This window comes from Anser cygnoides, chromosome 1, assembly GCF_040182565.1.
Source record: "Anser cygnoides isolate HZ-2024a breed goose chromosome 1, Taihu_goose_T2T_genome, whole genome shotgun sequence".
Classification (NCBI taxonomy): domain Eukaryota; kingdom Metazoa; phylum Chordata; class Aves; order Anseriformes; family Anatidae; genus Anser; species Anser cygnoides.
In genome coordinates, this window is record NC_089873.1 from 111,588,429 (window position 1) to 111,601,750 (window position 13,322).

Genomic DNA, 13,322 nt, shown 5'->3' on the forward strand with positions numbered 1-13,322 from the left:
TTCCAATATAGTTTCTGCTGGTCTGGCTGTAAGTCGAATCTCACTTATTTAAAATGGAAAGCCTGAGAGCGCAGCACAGATTGACATATGTTTATCATGTGATTTGATATTTTGCAGAGAAATATTTCTTGTCAGACAAACCATATTTCTTCCTTTGTCTGTTTCAGAAGGCCACTGAGTTTTGTTCCTTTCAATGTATTCCCTATATTAACATTATTAGTCTTCCCAAAATATGTTCTTCAATGGAAGTTGTATAAAATCACAGCATCTTAAGCTTAAGATGTGCGCACAGAAACTGGGTTTACATGCCTTTACAGAGAGAAACACCCTGCTCCACCATTACCAAAAACCCCAAAGAGTTTCAGAGTATGATTCCCCAGACATGCTTTTAGAACAAACCATACATAATTAATATTATTCCTATTATTCACCTGCAAGTGGCAATTTGAGCATGAAATAATAGGAAAACATATTTCCAGAAATATCTCTGATCATAGAACGGCTCAGGTTGGAAGGGACCTTAAAGATCATCTAGTTCCAAACCCCCACCATAGGCAGAGATGAAAAACATTCCTTATAAACATATTTATTCTACATATCCTCAGACAAATCAGTGAGAGAGATATTGAGTAAGACAGTACATTGGTTAGCAAATTGAAACATTTTGCATGAGTGCATGCCAATCCTTTCGGATTTTCAGTCTTTTATCCAGATCTATTCAAAATCTTTCACTAATACTGAATAAATCTTTCCATTCTTCTTCATATAGTTCTAATAATGCAAGATTTGTAATTTTCCTTAAAATATTTTCCAGTTCTTTTACTTTCAAAGGCCTCCTTAATATATGACTTGTAAAGCAATACGTAAGGTTCTGAGTTTTTGTTAGGACTTAATTATGACTTGTTACTAGTCATCAGTCAGTCTAGCCATTCACATTACCATTGTAGCCTCTGCAAGTACATAAACAAAAAAAAAAAAAAAAAAAGTCCTCTCTTACAGCATGTCCAAGGGTCTAATCAAGCTCTCTTTTCTGTTTTTTTTTTTCTTTTTTTTTTTCATCATCAAAAATGATAAAACACAGCTTACAAGCCCTTCTCTCAGTCAGATGATGTTTAGTCACCAATAACATGAAACTAATAAATTGTCGTTATCTTTTGAGAATCTCAGTGGTGATGGGATATAGGTTTCTTCTTGGCTCTGAACTTTATTGAACAGCCTTTGAGAGTCTCAGCTCATAAGTCAGTAGCAGCAATATTGCAATACCATTGCTACTTCACAGTGTCTGGGTGTGGAGTCCTTCAGACGCTCTCCACCCACTCAGCATATTGGTAATCAGCATTTGGCTGCTTTTTGAACAGATATTTCCATGTCTGGGAGGAGACTGACCTGGGTTCTTTTTTTGACTTGTTTTTCATCTCGATGTGTGAGGAACAGACTGTGATCCTGGAGCTGTCATTCAGCCTTAAAATGTGTTTCAAGCAGTAAAAAACATGGAAGCAGAAACTTCCCATTCATCATTCATTACACAGACTGAATCCTATCTGGCTGCCTTGGAACCCCATGATATACAGAGATTCCTAAGGAAATGGAAATCTCTGATGACATAGAAAAGTTTGCTGGCACTGATGTGTGTATGTGATAGGCACCTGGGCCTTCAGTGGAGAGCTTTGAAAATGCTTTTAATATGACAAACCTGGCAAAATCCCTTTGAAATGACACTGTTTCACTAACTCTAGGGCCTTTTGAGTGTTACTTGCGATGTGCTTAACTTGAAGTACCACAGAATAGAAAATTTTCAGATATCTGGAAGGAAGCAGTTTTCCTGCTCACACTTTCCACTGGGCTAACCTAGCCCAGGGAAATCTGTCTTGAGGGTTGATCTGCAAATAAAATAAAGTCTTTTCTTACAGCTTTAAAATACTTAAAACTTTTTGTGTCTTTTTTTTTTTCTTTTTTTTTTTTTTTCTGTACAGCAGCACAATGTTTGTGGAGATTTTACAGCGGACAGGAAGGAGGTACGAGACACTCCCACTTCAAAATATTCTGTGATTAAGGTATCATGACAGACAAAGTCCACACAAAGAAACAAATCCACAGAGATATCATTAATCTATGACACAACTCAGCTATAACCACCATAAACTATGACACAATTTTGCCTGGTCAATATTTTCTGCAGGCACATCTTATGCAAAATCCTGTTTATTCAAAGGAAAATGTGTATGTTAAAAGATCATTTCAGCTTTCTCTTTTAGTGAACTGAAGTTACCTTATAAGATCAAAGATACAGAAAGGATTGGCAAGGGGCAATTTATAACCGTTACAGACAAAATGAGGATAATTAAGTTCCACTAGCCCTTTGACATCTTGATTGTCTAACCACAGTATTTGCAAAGTGTTTGGAAAGAATACAGGTTTTCTGGGGTAGACCATCAGAAGTGGTTCCACACAAAACTCAGGGCAAGGGACATGAAGCTCAATCTAAAAATGAATTGCCTGTTACCATGAGGCTCTAGTTTTCATGTCAAGTAAAGGATTCAACAAAGAACTACATTTACAATGCAAAATTTCTGAAGAACATTTCTCAGAAGAGCAGTTCAGTGTGGTTGTCATTAAAGAACAGAATTTGCTTTACATAATATCTAGTCTATTCATATTCAATCATTTTTTTATGTTTTTATATTTTTCTTTATATTTCTATATATTTTCTTCAATCTGAAGGTAAAAATCAGATTAAAAAAAATAGAATGTTAATCAGGAAGCAATGATTTAATGCAATACTATCTAATAATGATGCATGCAATGTGTCCCATGACAAGCCACATACTTTGACACAAGATATCTAAAACATCATGACTTGTGAAACTCCTTGACGTTGTTAACTCAACTACACAGTATAGATCTCAACATGCTATTGTCTCTTAAAACCAAACATAGCTCTTGTGTTATTTAAAAAAAAAAAAAGACTATTTCCATTCTTTTTCAGTACACAGTTCAAAAGACTTCAAATTAGAAAACTTGAATTATAAAGCTATTCTATTTGTCCATAAACAAAATTAAGAAAAAAATATTTTCTGCAAATAGCAAACATTTTAAGTGGAATCAAAGTTATCCTTACCATTGTCTCAAGGATGTTATAATTTTCAATAAAATTCTGGATTTTGTTAATGATGTTTTTCAAAGCCACCTCCTCTAGATGGTCTTTTAAGACAACTTTCATGGTACAATGAATGATGTCAGAAAACTAGCTTTATGCTTGTCATTATTTTAATCTTAGGGAAAGCTGTTTCCACAAGATAAGAAGAAAATCACATTTCTGGAAGAGAACAAAAGAACTTTACATATATACATTTCCTTTATTTTCTTTCTGAAACAGTGATGGCTGATAACAAATTTCAGAGTTTTTGCAGGGACCTCCAGGGTCTAAAAGTTATTATTATTTTTTTTTGCTGTGGCTTCTAGATTATGTCACTTTCATACGTTTTCTACCTGTCAAAGAGTGAGTCTCTTTCATTTGTAACCTTTTGTGTAGTTTATCACTTGACAGCAAACTCACAGGAGTGCCTGTTCCTTATTTCCTTTGCCGTATCTCCCCTTCAATTACATCTATGAATGGTTCCAGGAGAAGACAGGGTAAACCTGCCCCACTCTAAAAAAAAAATAAAAAAATAAAAATCAACAACCCACCAAAACAACAACAACAACTAACAACAAAAAATCTGTTCATATAAGAAAAAAACACTGGTTATTCAGATACAATAAGAAGAAATTTAAAAGGCAGTGCAAAATGCTGTTTAGTTTTCTCTCTTCCCATTGGTAGAAGTGCTCTCTTGAGTGCCAGAAAATGAATCTAGTTTCATGTTCTACCCTTATTTCTCTCCTGAGAGAAAAACACTGCTTAAAGCTCATTTGCTACCCCCTCTCTGGGTTTTAAAATCAAGTTAAGTATAGGTTTTAAACATAAGTTAAGTCCATGCTTCAGACAAGTCCAAAAGAGGCCTCAAATGAAAGACTTATTTGGTGCATTGACTTTGTCCTCTACAGTGGTAAACTGTACCCTGGCTTATAACTCTCAGTCATCTGAGTTACCTTTTAGGTTTAGGATTTGTATCTTACGGAGGAGTCATGTGGCTAAATTCAGATTTTTAAGACCCTCTTGGCAATCACTAAAGTTAACTCAGGCCTTAGGTGTTCCTGAAGGCTGATCCTTTATGTCCTAAGGTAGGCACCTACAACAATCTGGCTTTGTGCCTCAGGAATATTTTGTTGTTTTTTTTTTTTTTTTTTTCAGCTGACACTAAAGACAGTCCAAGGTGAGCCTCTCCAGGGTAGATATCTAAAGCTACAGGAGATTAATCCCTCCCCTTAACATAACATGGCTTTCCCACATGAGGGAAGAAAATTGAACAGGAAAAAAACTCAGTATATAGCCGAGGAGAAAATATTACACAGGAAATAATTCATATATGGTAGTTTGATCAGACTACTGTGCTGTTCATAGGTTCAGTGCTTTCCTCCACTGGAGCATGTTTAAGGGACTGAAAAACAACCTTTGTCCTGTGAGACAGAGTAACTCATGCCGACACACTATGTGATCTAACGACACAACTTCTGCTGCTAACATGACTTGCTGAAATAGTTGAATTAGCCATGTCATCGGGACAGGTGATGTGTTATATGTGTATTGCATAACATCATCATCTCATACAAAGTGGCATCATGCCAATTCACAAAGTTAGAGATGTGGCAGAACTGACCTTCGGCGTAATCCCAGTGTGTTAGGAAAACATTGAGCCAGAAATGCTACAAAAACCTCAGTAAGGCACTGATGTTGGACATGAGCACTTACACAAACCTGTGCCTGCATCTAATCCAGTCCTGACAAAATATTTAGCAGTATTCTCTGGACATTTCTGTCTTGACAGCCAGGTAAATTCAAGCCAGAAATACAAAAGATGCCCCTGAGCAAGGGAGAAACACAAAAATAAGCATTAGCCAACAAAACAGACCTAGAGATACCTGTCAATAGAGCTGATAAGAAGTATTCCCTTCTGTGGCAAATCTAAGGGGAATTCCAGGAAAGATAGAAATTGGTCACAAGAGGTTGTGGTGAAGCAGGGAAGCTGGCCCAGATGGGTTGCTGTACACACACAGTGCTTGTGCTCCATAGGTTCAGAGCACAGCAAAGCTTAGGGGTTGAAACACAGGATGAAGGTGTGGATCACCTCAGTCTCCTGCACTTTGCTGTCTCCCATACACTCTGAGGAGTATTGCCTTAGGTAAGGCAATATCCATACTGCATTGATGAGGTGTGACAGTAAGGTATGGACAAGTTTACCACACATACTAGCTGACATGTGCCATGCTCTGAGCCCATCTGGTAAAGTCCTGGGCAGCCAATGGCCATGCTTGTGATAACCATACTGCTACTGTCAATCAGGCTAATTAGTTTAAAGCTAGCTTACATGTGCTTTTATGATTACAGTCACACCTCTTCAAACATGTTTTGCATGGAAACATCTGGCAAAGTACTGTTGTTTCTCAGAAACTACCCCCTTATCCTTATCTGTGTTCACTTAATCTACTGTTGTTTGTGTTGTTTTTTGTCTTTTTTGTTTGTTTGTTTGTGTTTTTTTTTAAATTCCATTTTCATTTCTAATAATTCTGGTGTCAGTTTTTCAGATATGTTAGTTCTGTCATTAACCAAATATGCAACATATCTTGTCCAAAACCAGTAGATTCCATCAGTATCATTTGCAGAGCTGTCAGTTTGGTTTGGTGTGCTTATCTCCCCTTCATTCTCTGATGTTGGCTGAAGTCACACAGAGGATACTTAATTAACCAAAATGATTGTGGGAGTGAACATTTTCATAATGTGTATAAGGAACAAAATGTTACAAGTCAGTTTCCATCCTCTAATACTTGGCACACACTTAGTCCAACTCGGCACTTTTAGAAACATAAAGAAAGCCATAGGTTCAAAGAGAGAAACAGAATGGTAACCCAGAGTCATGTCCTGATAAAGGTAAGATTTTTATTTGTGACACTCATAATGGACAAAAGTGCTCAAGACAGTTCTGACCTAAGGTCTTCACCTGTTTCTATTAATTGCTTTTATAAAAATGTGGTCAGTGATCTGGTCCTCTGTACTGTATGCAGGATGAGGAGATGGCTTGCAGGAGGATGAATTACTTCAAAGTTTTGCCCCTCCAGAACCCAACATGTCTTCAGCATTGAGAAGAAATGGATTTGGTATACAACATTAAATAAATCCTGAATAAATTCAGAACATGAGTCTAGGGAAGTGAAGAATAAGGAATCTACCCATGACAACCACTTCCAGCATTAAGGAGAGGTATGAACATGGAGATCCAGTCACCTCAGAGTCTGTAGGGTTGACAGAAAGGAGCACCTCTGTTACAGCCCTGTTTGGATCCTGTTTGAGAAGAGCCCTTTGCTCCCAACTGACTCTCAGCGGTGTTCAAGGAGGCTGCATCTCAGAAGTTTGCATTTGAGACATCTCAAGCTGATGGTGCAAACAGGCTGTCCTGTGTCCGAGGTGTCCAGCCAGAAGCCAGGTGTGTGATAGTCCCATTCCGGGAGGTAATCTGATATCTCATGGGATATCCAGCTAGAGGAGCTAGGTGGGACTAGCTCCCTTTCCAAATGCACGTAGCCCTAAGCTGTTAGTAAAAGTTCAAGCTAAAACTAGTTCTTCCTGTGTGTAGTGTAAATCAACAGGGGAAGGTCTTAAACTATCTGTAACACACAATTTATGCTCTCACAGTCTTTCATCTTTTTAGTTCCCTAAGGTAATGGAGTAATTGCAGATAATTATTTCAGAGATTACTATCTAATTCATACTGTGAATCTACATGACAGATATTATTCATTTAGCCAACAAGCAAAGCTATTTTTAATTCCTATCTAGTCTTAGTTCAACCTTTCAAAATAAAATAACTCACTACTGATTCCACAATTCTTTGTGCAACTGGCAAGGTATTGTGGAACCTTATGCAGATAAAATGCCTATGCTTAGCAAAATTATGAATATGTTTTAGTAAATTTGATCTCGAAATTAACATTTTAATCTTAATGAATATGTTCACTCTGAGGTTTTAGAATTAAGAAAACATTTCATCTGTGAGTCTTGGAGGCAGAAGTAATGTTATATTTACCTATGTTTTTTCTATTTCTATCTTAGTCATTCAGATCTTTTAGGACATTTTCCTCATAATGTGTCTTCTCACTTTTTCCTATTAAAATTAATAATAATAATAATAATAAAAATAAAAATAATAATAATAATAGAAATTTTGATCTAGAACTGAAACCACTTTAAAAATTATGTTATAACTTTCTTCATGGCTCCAGATCCCAGCTGAGTGATATTACATGCTTACTAAATATAAAGAATAATTGAATCAGTTTTAAGAACATTTTAATTATTTATCTGATAGCTATTTTGGATGCTTCTGAAATTTTTACTTAGACCTCTTATAATGTTCCTAACTTTTCTTTTTCCAATTACATTTTTTAGTTGTTGCAAAACAATTCCTTCCTTTAATGGGTATAAAAAATACCTTCAAGTTTCCCTTTGTATCTCAGCTATAAAATTGTGTAAGAATTAAAATAGCCACACCCAATAAGGAAAAGCAAATCTTACAGAACTATGAATAGAGACATAGGCATATTATTTCTTTATTAGTTTATATATATATATGTGTATTATTATCTATATTAAAAGCTCTCAGAAACGTAAAATAAAAACAATGCAATGAATCCATTTATTCTTCCATAGTTTTCAAACTGATCTATAATCATCAGTGAATGTTCTTTCCCAGAACAGAAAGATGACCCAGAGTCCCAAGAGCAAAATAATAAATAATGCATGAACTGCAAGCAAGATTTGATATTGAAAATGAAAGTACATTACCTGCAGAATTACACACTTGCTAATACTTCAGATGACAGAACCAGGACTTAGCATGTCTTTTTATTCTTATTCAGCCTTCAGCTACCCAAATTCTAGGTTATGCTAGACTTTGACCTTCAGGTTTAGCTACATTCACAGCTAAATGAAAACACAATATTGCCACCACAGTAGTGAAACTGAGAAGTGAAAAACACTGTCGTTTTTCCCTGTTTCTATCCACATACTAGCTCAACCGTAGAAAAATGTGAAAATTAATAAATGTAATTTTGTTATTTCTTTTTATACTTCCTGCTTATATTTAAAAGTTGACTTTACTGCAAGATAAGGTTTGGTGTGCTCCCAGACCTTTATGAACTGAAAAAACATTATAAGTAATGAGAACATTTATAAAGCAAATGTCTGACAGAAATGCCTGTTCTCCTCATTTACAATATGCCAGACTGACAGTCAGTTTTAAATACAGCTATTTTTCATTTCTTGGGCTGCTTATTCACTTTTTCCCCAATCATTTAGTGAGGAGAATATTATTCAGATTGAGAACAGTCTTTGTCATATCTGGTTATAGTAGTCAATCTCAAACACATTAAATTCAGGTAGTAAGACTCCCACTGGCTTCAATTACTTTTGAAAAGGCCCTGCTCAGGTCACTGACCTTGCTAGATTCACACACACAAGAACATGGCAATTCCTTGTGGTGGCTGCCTTCCTGACCATATATGAAGATATGACAGTCCACATGGTGAGGCCAGTCAAGTGTGCAGTGTAGAGGGAGCTGGGATTCTGTCTCTGCTATTTATCTTTCTCTTTCATATCTTATTCTGAGAAGTCATTGGGATGGCAGCTCTGTATTCCCCATAACACAAGAATAACTGCTGGAAGACAGAAAAACTCTGTGTGTGTCTTTGTGATGTAAATCATCTCTAACACTTGTATAGAGTAACAAAATATATAAAACTCATTTATACAACTTTCTAGCCAGTTCTAGGCTTTGTGGTTGAATTTTGTATCTTTTTTTTTTTTTTTCTCATTTAAATTTTATCCTTTTCCTAAAGCTGAATGAAAGTAGTGTTTCAATTTCAATGAAGATCCGAGAAGCATCTGGCAGGCTGATTGCAAAAGTAAGTTTTTGCAACATTGATGTGCATTTGGGAATACTATTAGAAACACTTACTGATATTAACATGATTTATAAAGTAGTAAATTAAGCATTCAGTAAATAGATATGTAAGATATAAACTGGGAAAGTTACCTCAGTCTGCTCTCTTTATAGCACAAGTAGCATAACACTGGAGTGGACAGGACTTTACAGGCTTTACATACTGAAAGTAGAGCAAGGTGCTTTGCTGTCACAGATTATTGAATACCAAACAAAGCTTCAGTTTAGGTGGATTAAAAATTCAATACATTGTGCTCAGATGTTGTGGTTCACTGAAATTAAGAGTTTCCTGGCTTTCCACTCTACTGAACTCATATTTCCGATGCACACAAACATGTGTCAGCCCACCCTTCTTCCCAGTCTCATTTATTTACCATAGTCAGCAAAATCCAAATAAGTGACTTTCTGGCATCTTGCCATTTCCTTGAAGGATGCATCTTGCTTGTGCAAATGAAAGCCCTGTCATATGAAGCAAGGAGCTACAGCCCAAGAGGCTGCAAGTTTCAGCAGGCAAGTCTCCATCTTGGACTCTACAAGACAGATATTTATTTTATTGTAGCTTCTCCACACAGTGTTGTAATGGTCTCACATTCTACAAGAGCACAGTTCTTGTGTCTCCACTAATTTACCTTCCTCCTCTTCTCTGGATTTTTTTTCCTAGTTATGCTGACCTTAATATGTGAAGGGAGTTACAGATCTCTTGCGATAACTTTTGCTAATTTCACATCCGAAGCTCAGTGAGCAAACACAACAGCACTGCTCTCTTCACATAAAAGCCATTTCAGACCATGCTGTTTGTGTCATTGACTGCAGCAATTGGATAAAATGGAAATGCTCACCAAGGACTTCCCAGAGCCTGTGATAGCCTTCTCAGAGTTAGGCAGCCACTCACACATGCTCCGACCTCCCCTCCAGCCATGCACATGATAACATCTATTTGAGGAGAAGATGCCAACACCTCAAGGGAAACCACCCCTTTTCTCCTTTCTCCACTGAGGAAGCCTAGACAAGATGCCTGACATTCACACACCAATGACTGGACAAAGGAAGCCTACTGGCTCCTCTGCTTCCTCCCAGGGGACACCACCATATGTTATATGCATGATAGCCAAATCCCCATGCTCAGCACCAGCATGTATGTGTTGACCTGCACTGTCAGGTGCCACTAATCAAACACATGGAGCCCCTTATGCAAGAGGAAAAGCCAGGGAAAGCCTAACAAAGGAATGGAGAAACACTCTGAGTGAGGGAAACAAAGTGGAGGAAGATCACACAGGCTCACACACAGCTGCTGAGGGCTCAACCCTGGGTCACTGCATGGGTTGTTACCTCCTGCTCATTGAGCAGGTTCAGCATGCAAAAAGTATACTTGGGGTTCACACAGCACATGCAATGGGTGCAGAAGCCAACATTGCAATGGGGAAGAAACAAAAGAAAACACAACTATGCAGAGGAGGGAAATTCAGGAATGGAAACCAGAGACCGACACTTTCAGAATTTTGTTTAGGCTGTTGTAATGGCTGAACACAAGTGACTGGGTTTGAAGGGTAGGTGGAGTGAAAGAGCAGGGAACAAGAGTGACTGTCATCTGTGAGATCGTCATTGCTGCTGAGGCAGGAATATGCTGTGTCCTGTATGTGCCTGACATGGTCTAATGTACCAGGAGACATATCAAGTGAAGCTTGAGCTTGAGCAATACCAGCAAAATAGCAACACCAGGCCAAAGAAGTAGATGGGGGCAATGTGAATCAGCTAGTCTTGGCCCAGTGGACACCAAAAATACCCTGGATTTGAATCATAAAAATGAGACAAACACCATTAATTAGAAAAGACGTAACACCTGCTTTTAATGATACAGGCCTTTAGACTAGTTCTCAGCGGAGGAAGTTCCTGCTGAAATCTTCTGGTACTTGAAGACAATGTGCTTCTTATTAGGATAACAGAATCTGCATTAGGGTCCCCAGAAACTCTGGAGAGCTGTTGCTCTGTGGCAGATGTGTATGCACTGTTGAGCTTTTATATCAGCATCACAGACTTTCCTTACTTGTCCTAGCACACTAGCAGGGAGTCTGTAGGACCACATAACATGCAACCATATAGATACAGTTGAAGCAAGAAAACAAGATATGTCTGCAACACACTGTCCTCAGATTTGTTTTTATCCTAGGCCAGAACACAACCATGCTAGAAAATTAAATTTAAAATAATAAATAAATAAATAAATAATAGTAATAGTAATAATAATAATAATAATAATAATAATCTCAGCTCAGTGCAGACATAAAAATGATTTGGGACAAGCTTGGAGCTCTTCAGCATCCTATCCTGCATTGGACTTTGAGGGAGAAGCAGAGGCTGTGCAGAAGGCACCAGTAACACATTTATTCACTCATGGATTAAAATTACTTGCAGATGTAATTTACCAAACCATCAGTTTAGATTAAGAAACATGGATTCCTCTCTTGTGCATGTATTGCGTTAAGTCATGCCCTTAAAAGCACAGAATCACAGAATCGTTCGGATTGGAAAGGACCTTAAAAACTATCCGGTTCTAACCTCCCTGCCATGGGCAGAGACACCTCCAAATAGATCCGTTTGCTTAAAACCCCATCCAACCTGGCCTTGAACACTTCCAGAGATGGGACATCAGCAGTTTCTCCAGGCAGCCTGTACAAGTGCCTCTCCACTCCTCATAGTAAAGAATTTCTTCTTTATATCTAATCAAAATCTACCCTCTTTTAGTTTAAAGTCCTAGTCCTTCACTAGTTTAAACCTTTTACTCCTTGTCCTATCACTACACTCCCTGACAAAGAGTCCTATCTTTCTTGTACCTTTAGGTACTAGAAGGCCTCTATAAGGTCTCCCTGTAGCCTTCTCTCCTCTAGACTGAACAACCCCAACTCTCTCAGCCTGTCTTCACAGGAGAGGTGCTCCAGCCCACCGGTCATCTTCATGGCCCTCCTCTGGAATCATTCAAATAGGTCCATGTCCTTCTTGTGATGGGAGCCCCAGAGCTGAACACAGTCCTCTAGGTGGTAAAATACCAAAGAACATGAGTGTGTTACTGCTCCACATTAGCTGCAGAAATTTGTTCCTTGCTTATAAAACTACCAACTCCACTGATGTCCACTAAATGACTAAGTAAAATGCATTCACTTGTTAGAGCAAATACTTTTTATTAACATTATAGCTGAATATCTTGTAAGTAGAATTTGATTGCAAGTTTTTTTTTGGTCTTGTTTTGTTTTTTCTAATATATATTCTGGTCAGCACCCATAACTACTTGCAAATCACATTTGCGGCAAATAATTAGCTTTTTACTGTGTTTACTTGATTATGATTACAGTTGGATGGGATATTGACACATGATTTTCATTGTAATGTTATTTTCTTCCATTTCAAGAGAGAAATCATTTAAAGAAAAAAGTATTTTCTTTTTAGTTTTTATTATTTTGCCATTTGTATCTTTTTTCCAGCTTGAAACATGTTTCACAGTACATCTTTGGATTCATTGTCTGATAAACTGTCCACATTATTGTTCTTGTGGAAAAAACAATTCAGTTAAAGTTTTATAAGTACATTTGCAATTTTTTTTTGTTTTGTTTTATTTAAACAACACAGAAGTAAGCATGTAAGGACATGGTGGGGCTGCAGTGACAAGAAATGTAAACAAGTTATTTTCCCATCAGTTACTTAAAGTCTTCCTGCTGTTTTATATGTTTCCCACTTTATGTTAACTTTGCTTATCAGTACAGAGGCTCTTAAGTGAATTCATTCTTCAGCTCATCATTTACTCACTGGAATTTACAAGTAGCAGTGAATTGGCATGAAAAATTTGAAATAACATCCACATATGCTCTATGTCTCTGCATATGAATTCAATAGCATTCATACATGTGGTATCTGTAAGAGATATTTCACCTAATGTTTTGTTTTAATTAATTTTGTGAATGTCTTTTATGGTTTATAGGATGTTCCTCTCTGGAAATCATGCATAAATAAGAAGTAGCAATGAAATTACATAACAATGTCTAGAAGAAAGAAATCTGGATTTAGTATTCTTTAGTGAACAAATATTTCCTACAATTCATCTTTTTTCTTATACTGCTTTTCATAATTATTCTTGGGACAAGATTTTAACACTGTGAACTTGTTATAAGTGTTCTTGTTCTGTGTTCTTGTTCTAACTTGTTGTAAGCACTTGTGAACTTGGTTGTTGTGAACTTCTGA